The sequence below is a fragment of the Fukomys damarensis genome, unplaced genomic scaffold (assembly GCF_012274545.1).
Source record: "Fukomys damarensis isolate Sample0158 unplaced genomic scaffold, DMR_v1.0_HiC HiC_scaffold_38, whole genome shotgun sequence".
NCBI classification, from domain to species: domain Eukaryota; kingdom Metazoa; phylum Chordata; class Mammalia; order Rodentia; family Bathyergidae; genus Fukomys; species Fukomys damarensis.
Window position 1 is genome coordinate 62,832,589 of NW_022900950.1, and position 9,208 is coordinate 62,841,796.

The window sequence follows — 9,208 nt, forward strand, 5'->3', positions numbered from 1 at the left end:
TGGGGAGGGGAGGAGGGGGTGAAGGGAGGGCAGAGGTAAGGGGAAAAAAATGAGAATCAAGACTTGCCATGTAAAGGTACATGATCCCAACAATGAATGTAACTGTACTGTATCCCTAAATGTACCAATAAACTCAATAAAAAAAAAAAGATTAATGATGTTGGTGTTCCTGTGTCTTTGCATGATCTTGGAACAAATGTTTCCATGGCCTGTGTTGCACAATATTTCCTGTTGCTCCTGTAGTCGATGGGCTGAAGACGCTAGGGTCATGTCTTTGTCCTATATTTCATCATCCTGGAGCAGTGGATATCTCTCTCCCTCCTTCTTGTGGGCATCTTTTAGCTGTGCTTGAAAAGATTTCTGAAAACAGAACTTATAAAGTCAGCACAGCATTTTTATTCCTAGCATTGCTATAAGTATATAAAGCACTACATCTAGACTATGTCTTAACCAATACCATATGTCCCAATGGGGAATGCATATTGCCTGAAAACTGAGTAGCCTTCGTGCCATATCCCATAGATTACATGTATTAGCATCATTCATTGTTACTTTTTGACTTATCATGTCCCTATTTATGATTGCAACTAGATTTTTGACTTTTTCATGCGTTATTTTTGAATGTCCCATTATCCTTTTTAATTTCTTTATGTATGGCTTATAATTGTTTCATGTTATAGTCTGCTACTTCTGCAATTGTCCTTGAATGTTCTAGTTCCTTTTCTAATAGTTCTTTGTCTGTGTCTTCATTGAAGTCATTGATGTGCTGTTCCTGCAGCCAGATTGCAGATGATGCATTTAGGGATCTGCTTCATGTGTTATTTCTTGGGTCCGCATATGTCAGATGTGCTAGTGATGCACTGTGAATAATATAGCATCCTGTGGTTAAATTAAATTTCTCGGTGTGTGTTGTACCATCTGTTTCATTATAATTTGATATGGCGAGGTTTGCTTGTTTGGTTGTACTTGCTAAAAATCTGTAATTACCTAGGTCTGTTAATTTGGGTGTCATTAATGTTACTGCTAGGTCTGATTCCCATGCATTCTCTCTTGCTCTGTGTGAATATACTTTAGTGTTTCCAAATTATAATGTGTTCTGTACTGGTATCACCAGTGGAGTAGAATTGCTCATTGTCCATAGGTAATCATTGATGGGTATTACCCATTGATTATTGTAACATTTGGGTATGTTGACTGTGTGGTATCCTTCTAATGCATTTGAAAGTTCGATCTGAATGATGTGTATCTTGCATATGCCTAAGTTGCAATATGAATTTCTCCCTGAATATTTTGTTTCAGTTCTTTGTCCTGTTGTAAATAATATACTAGACCTCTATATATCAGGTCTAAGAGTCTTGTGGCTCTATTACATTTTCTTCATATATGTCTCTTGCTGTTTTTTCTAGTGTATTCCTGATTATATCTGCTTGCTCTTATTAGATTTGTAGTTGTTTTATGATATGTTCCTGTTCTGTTGTGATTGTTTCTGTAAGTGCTTGTAGTTGTCCTGAATGGGCTGATATTGCATGTATTGCTTCCTTTTGTGATGCTGTCAAATGCTGCAGTTCTTTTATCCTTTTTGTGCTTTCCCTGGTTATAGCTGTAGCTATTAGTGCTCCTATAGCTGCACCTGACACAAAGGCTGTTCCTCCTGCCAATTGCAGTGGTTTTCTCCTGATGTTATTTATTCCTGAGGTATAAGTATATAATGGGTGTGTATAATCTAGTTTACATCGTGCTGTTATTAGGTGGTGTAGGTTGAGGTCTAATTCTATTAATATGATTTCTGGTTTTTAGATAATCCTTGTTAGTGTTGTCAGTCTGGTATAAACCGTGGAGCTTCTTTTACAGTTGGGTTTATGTTTGCCGGAGGTATTATGAAGATTGGTATGTAATGTGCTGTAAAGAATTTGGTTCCATCTATTTCCCCTCTGTCCATTATACAAGGGATTTCTGTGTATTTATAGAGATAACACTGTGATCTTGAAACTGGGAAATGATATATTACATCCCAGTTTTCTCCATCCAACATTGATGTCATAGATGTATTATGCAATGGACTGTGTGCTACGAAGTCTCCTCTTGTCCAATCTTTGGTAATTGGATGTGGTAGTATCACGGAGAATAAATATGGTAGTCTTGTGTGTATGATTACATTGAGTCCTGAATGGTCCATGTTCCATGTTCTCCACCAGTATAAGTTCCTATTTGTTATATTTATGGGAAAATTTGGGAAGCTGATGCTTTTCATGTCAACTTTGGGCATTTCTCGTTCATCAGCAAGTATGTTCCTGAGAGTGACCTTAGGAAATTTGTATCTTCCATCCCATTGATTCCATTTTGTGGCGATAGTTTTGTTGTTGACTTCATGCTTTCTTTCCTTTGCAATTATGGTAGTATTGATGTCCATTGGAATTGGGAAGTTGATAACATCATTGTGTTCCCATGGGGTAATATTTCATACCTTAAAGTATGATCTTTTGGTCATTTTCCAGCATATTTGAAAGTCCACTGTCATGTTTCCTGGGTGCATCCACCATGAGGTTATTGTTATGGATCCTCCCTGAGTTGTGTTACGCCAAGACATTCCAATTTTTATTGTTTTGCACATAGTGTTGCATTCAAAGTTGTTGGTTCTCTTTGGAATTTAGTAGTGGCAGTTGTGGTATTTTTATTCACTGTGTTGTTCAGCTTTTGCCATGTGTCTTTTGAGGTTCCATTTACCAGGTAAACTGGTATAGTCATATATGTCTGTTCACTCATCATGTAAGGAACTTCCCCATAATTGAGTCTCTGTGCTGACAAGTTGGTGACTATATTTTCTAGTGTCACAAATGCTGTTGTATTTGTCATCCTTTTAATGCTTTTAGATTCTGTTTCATTTATTCTCCTGATACCTATTATATTATCTTGGTAATTATAGCATATTATTCCTATTTTATTCTGTGAGGTTATTTCTATAGCATGGTTGCTAATCTGTTTTTCTTTTGCATACAAATTTATGATGTTTCATCTCATTGTTTCCTGTATGAAATTCTTGCTAAATTGTAGGGTTTTTTTCTTATGTGTGTCATATGCTGGTAATGGTTGGGGTATCAGTTCAGCAAGCACAATTGGAGGTCTATAATGTTCTATTCCTAGACTCAATATTTTTATCATTTCTGTTATGTTTGGTAGTTAGAATTTAATTTTAGTGCCAAATCCCTGATATATTTCTAATTTGTTATAATATGGTAGGTTTGGGAATCCTGCTGTGCCTATCATCACAGTATTGTTTCTGTCTTTTTCCTTCAAATACGTCCTCACATTCTGTGAACATTTTTTTTTTCCATATGGTGGCTTTAAATCTGGTAACCATGTTGTATTTTTGGGGGGAGGGGTACCGGGGAACCATGTCGTATTAATTAGGGGTATTGCGTCCATTCTACAATTTGTGCTGTTCAATGTAATGGTGCCATTTTTCCAGCATACATTGTCTGCTAATGTTGGGGTCATTTTACTTGGTGTTGTGAGTGCTGTGGAAGAACTTGCGGGTGCCAGGGAAGAGCTCTCCTTTCTTCTTCTTCCTCCTCTTTGTTTTCATCATCATCTCCATATTCATAGTCATAATCCTCTGTTGCTGGTTTTTCTTGTTCAGTCCAAGGTGTGAGGAAAGCACTCAAGTACCTCGTTGTTATGCTGTCATCACATGTGTATATTGGCGTGTCATCATCCTCTTTACAACACAATGACTGGTCATCATACCAAATGCTCTTGTGTTTGATGCTTGGTGTGCTCCACCATATATTATATATTGCTCTTGCTTGTGTTGCTTGTTGCGATAATTCTGACGTTCCACATCTTAATGGGTTGTGTTCATCCAATTCGATTATTTCTGACTCTGTTTCTGTTTCTCTACTTTTCTTGTAGACATGTGACCACTTGTGTGTGATGAGTCTTGACCATGCTGTGCAATCTGGATCCTGTTTTTGATTTTAGTCTGTAGGGTGCATATTTGTGAATGAATTGTCTTACTCCATAGTTGAGGTCATGAAGTGATTTATGCGTCCAATATCTGGGTAGGTTGTAATTTGGGTCTTCTCCTTTTCTTTATTTTTTGTGGTTAACTACTACCATCTTCACTGTAGTACCTGTCATGGTTGCTTTTTGTGTTGTAGCTGTGCTGGTTGTCATTGTTTTGTACGGCAGTACACTGGCGAATGTCATTGACATTTGGGTCAACAGAATTATTGCAAAAATACATCCATTAAGCATACTGTGCTTTTTACTAAATGTGAGTAGCCTCTTCCTCTTTCCTTGTGTTCTGTCCAATTCCAAATCTTTTGGCATATGGACTGCCATTTGTGTAGGGTTATAGAGGTTATCAGCACCATTGTGTATAGCAATAGGATGGTTGTGATTATGGCTTTCAGGATTGATGAACCTCTTCTCATGCTTTCCATAGCAGTCCCACAGTCCATTTCTCTGTAAAGAGGAGATTGTAATTTAGTATATGGCTATGCTATGTTGTCTATTCTGACTTGTTGTAGTTTCCCTTTTCCATTCATTGCCCAGACTGCATTCCTTGTTCCTTGTGTTATTATTTCTGTGCTTTCTATTTTGTTGTTGTGGTCTTTATGTATTGCTTTATAGTTCCTAACTATCAAGGAAGTGTCTGTTGATGTGATTTGTGTCCAATCTGCTCTTTTAGTTCCAAATGCCTCTTCTATGGGACTATCTCTATTTAATCTGGTTCTATTAATTTAATATGGTTAAGGCCTCTCCTATTTGAGTTTGGATGTTCCCTGTTGTACTAATTAGTGCTCTCTTTACCAATCCACTGAAGAGCTCAATTGCTTCACTTGCTGTTGGGTTATATGTTATGTAGAAATTCCACATTATTCCTTGACTTTCTGAATACTTTTGTACTAATTTGGCTTTAAAACGGCTGGCTTGGTCTGATTCGGTAATCTGAGGTATGCCATAGTTTGCAATCCATGTCTGTACAGTTAGTATGGTAAATTCCTTATTGGGTGCTTTCCCATGTCTTGCTAAGCCTAATCCTGTAGTGGTGTCTACCATTGTGCACATGTATATTCTGCCTTGTTATTTAGTGGTCCTATAAAGTCTATTTGTACTGTATTGTTAAAGCCAGGCCTATATATTGGATCTCCTATTCTTCTTCTATTAAATCTAAGTTTGTTTGATTGGCATTTTTAGCATAGTTTTATGGCTTTATTGACTTTATGCCATGCTACTATCAGATTTCTGTCATCAATCTATTTATATGTTGCATGTGTTCCTAGATATCCCAAATTCCTGTGTATCTCTAGTATATCCGATTCACTCATTCTTGGTCTTTCCTTTGGTTCTATTTTCCATTATCCTTTAAGAGTTGTCTTTAATTTTTTATGTGTCCTTTTCTTAGTTTCTATGTCTATTTCTTGTTTGTTTTCCTTCCAGTGTCTTTTCAGTTTTGTATTTTCTATGTTTGCTGATTCTACTTTGCTCAGTTTATCCACTATATCATTTTGCCTTGATGTGATATATTTCTTTCTTGTATGGGCTGATATATGACTAACATATATTTTTATCTTTTGTGCTGTTCCATCTATCAGTTCCCTAGCATCCTTTAACCATATTTCTTTATCATTTATTTTCCAATTATTTTCTTTCCATTTACCTTCCCATAATGTAATACCATTGGCCATTACCCATGAGTCAGTAAAGATATATCAGACTTTTTGTTTTCCCTTAATGGATTGTTCGCAGGTTAGTGCCGCTGCTTGTACTTCTGCATGTTTTGCAGATTTTGCTGTGCCTTCTTTTGTTTTTATCATGCCATCCCCTGGTCTGTATTCCACCGCTCTCCATTTTATGGTTCCCCCTACCATGTTTGCAGATCCATCAGTGAACCATGCGTTAGGTAGGTCTTCAGTGTATTCTTGTGGTCTCCATTGTCTGATGTTGATTATTGTAGGAGGTGGGATTATGGGTTTGTACAAAACCCCAGTGACACTTATCATGTCTCCTAGTTCTGGGTCCCTCCCACTATGCATCAGTACATCTTGGGATAGGGAAGTTACAGATCCCTTTGCTACCACCTGTGCTTTGCTTAGCACATTTTCTAGGAACCATTTCCAATGTATGACTTTTGCATCCAAAGGCCTCGTGGCTATTTCTTTTGGTTCAGCATGTATCCAATCCACCTTAGAATAGCCGCTTCTGACCTTAATATTGGTCTGCCAATTAGCAGGCCGTGGCATGTCTATGTTGCCTCATATGCAATCCATAATGTTTATCAAAAAGACTAAATTTATGTTCTGACCATGGGATTTTTTTGCAATAGAATCCTACTGGTTTGATATCTTTTCCTTTTTTTAATAAATATGTTCCAGTTTCCATATTCTACGTGGAACAAAATATCTAATATTAGGGTAATTCCCTTCTCTGGGTAGTTTAAAGCTCTATATTCTCTGCATAAGTCTTTTAGTATCTTTAATATATTCCTTTCTGTCTCTGTTCATTTAAAATTTGAAGCTTTTTTGGTAATTGTATGTAATGGTTTCATTATATTCTGTACGTATGGTATATGGTTCTTCCAGAAATTAATCCTAGAATTTCTTGTAAATCTTTTTGTTATTTGGGTCCTTCAATTCCTGCATTTTATCTAACACTCTTTGTGGTATGGTAGGTCCTGCTGTTGTCCAATTAATTCCTAGGAATTTTACTGACTTTCCTGGTCCTTGTACCTTCTCTCTTTATTTTATTGTTTATTGTTCATCCTCTCTTAGGGTGTGTATGACTTTTTCTAATGCTTCTTTTACTTCTTTTTTTCTTTTTTTCCTGCTATTAGTATGTCATACACATATGATATTATTAATATGTTTTTTTCCTAGTTTAATTTTGTCTAGAGATAGTTGCAATGCATTATGTGTTACTATAGGGCTATTTTTGTAGCCTTGTGGGAGTAGCTTAAATTGGTATTGTTTATTATCCCACGTGAATGTTGTCAGTTCTTTTGAATCTGGGTGTAGTGGAATTCCAAAGAACATGTTTTCCAAATCTATTCTTGCTAATATTTTTGGTGCAAAATTGTTAAACCTTTTACTTATATCTTCTACTTCAGGTAAATTTCCTGGCATGGATGGTCTTAGTTTGTTAATATTTCTATAATCTATGGTCATTCTTCATTTCCTGATGGTTTCCTTATAGGCCCAATTGGGCCGTTAAAGTCAAAGCTTGGTGTTAATTCTATCATACTTTCCTGTTGCAATTGCTTAACTGCTTCTGTTATGTCTTCTATCCCTCCTTTTATGGGATATTGTGGTGTAAAACTCCTTTCTCTTTGTGGTAATTGTACTTACTATATGTGTACTTCTGCTAGATAATGTCCTTTCATCTTTTTGCATGTTTTTATGTCTTTCCATTTGTTCCAAATTTGTGGTATTAAATCCATTCCTAATATGTTATGTGCCACTGATCAATTATAAATTTCACATTCTATGTCCTAATCATACATAGCTAATTTTGCTTTAATCTCTTTCAATACTATCTTGTTCCCTGTGATTCCTTGTATTTGAATATTTTTTATACTTTCTTGTTTTATGATATCAGCATATATGGTGACTTCACTCCCTGTGTCTATTAGCCATATCACTGGTATCTCCATTTTATGAAGTATTATCAGTATCCAAATCCACAGTCTGGGGTCCACATCCATGAGGGTTTCCTGAATTGCCATGGTCTTTGCATCCTGTTCTCTTGCCAACCCCCTTTCTCTAAAAAAGGCTTTGATGGTCCTTGTTCTTGCTTTGCATTCTCTCCCTGTGGTTTTATGTTATAATTGGGGTTGTAGCCAATTATTCTCTGAGTAAAGTTCCATGGTGGTCTCATATTTTGAAATTTTTGTGATTTCATGTTATAATTAGGGTTATAGCCAAATGCTCTAAATTTTTAGAATCTCTATCTTGCTTGGTTAAGAAGTTGATTTTGTTGCCTTGGGTGTCTCCCTAATTTGCTTGCCATAAAGCTCATTATCTTTGTTGATTCTAGTTCTCTGCTTTCTTTAAAAACTTTGATGATATCTCCTATTGTGTTTGTTCCTTGTATGTTTGGTATAATGATTATTTTTAGTGGTCCTGCGCCCCCTTGATGATAATCTTTTTAAATGCTGGTGTAGCTGCTATTTCTTGTGGTGTATGGCCTCCCATATATATCATGTCTAGGACTCCTAACTTTCTTGCTAATGTTATGACTTGATCCCAGTCCTGCTAACGTGTCTCGGCTTCCAGTCTTGTTAGATCTAGCATGGGCTATGTCTTTTTTATGGCAGATGCTATCCATTCTAACAGTGAATATGTTCTTCCTTGATTATGTTCTGTTAGTTGTAATATATATTCCTGTATAGCAGGGTTTTCTACAATGTTTTTCAGCCTGACCATCTCTCCACTACTTAGCATTATGGTATCTGCACCTTGTTCCCATATAGCACAAAGATAAGAGGCATCCCCCTTGGCATTTTGTGCAAATTCTTGTCTTATCTGAGTTAACTCTGCCCCTTTTAAGGGTTTTACTTCTTGTATTAATTCTGAATTCTATAGAAATGGATTATTTCTACATGCTGGAGTTCCGACACTAGTTCTAGCTACTGGAAAGACCTCCCAATTCCTTCTGGGAGGCTTCAATGGGCCCTCAAATTCTACTAGTTCCTTGAAGGGATTGTTATTCTTCAATCTCTCCACCACCTTTTGAGTCATGGCTTTTCCTTTTCTCCTGTTTTCATCTAATTCACTTATGGTCTTTACCAGTATCCTGGGTACTTCTCCCTGCGTTCTTCTCTCTAGTAGGGTTTTACTACATTGGGATCTTTCAGCCTACTCTCAATTTCAGCATTAGTATATTTGCATTTTTTCTTAGCTATGTCCTTGGCAAACTGCGATTTGTTCCTTTCAATTTCATCTAGCTCGGTTTCATTTTTGTGGTAACGTTTGGTCACCACTTTCTTAATTCTTGCCCACATTATTAGTCAATTGGAGCAGAAATTTAGTCCACTTCCTTTTACAGTACCACTCAAAATTGTTGTATTTATATATGTTTTGGAGCAATTCACTATATTCTTTTTTTTTTTTTTTAATTGAGTTTATTGGTACATTTAGGGATACAGTACAGTTACATTCATTGTTGGGATCATGTACCTTTCCATGGCAAGTCTTGATTCTCATTTTTT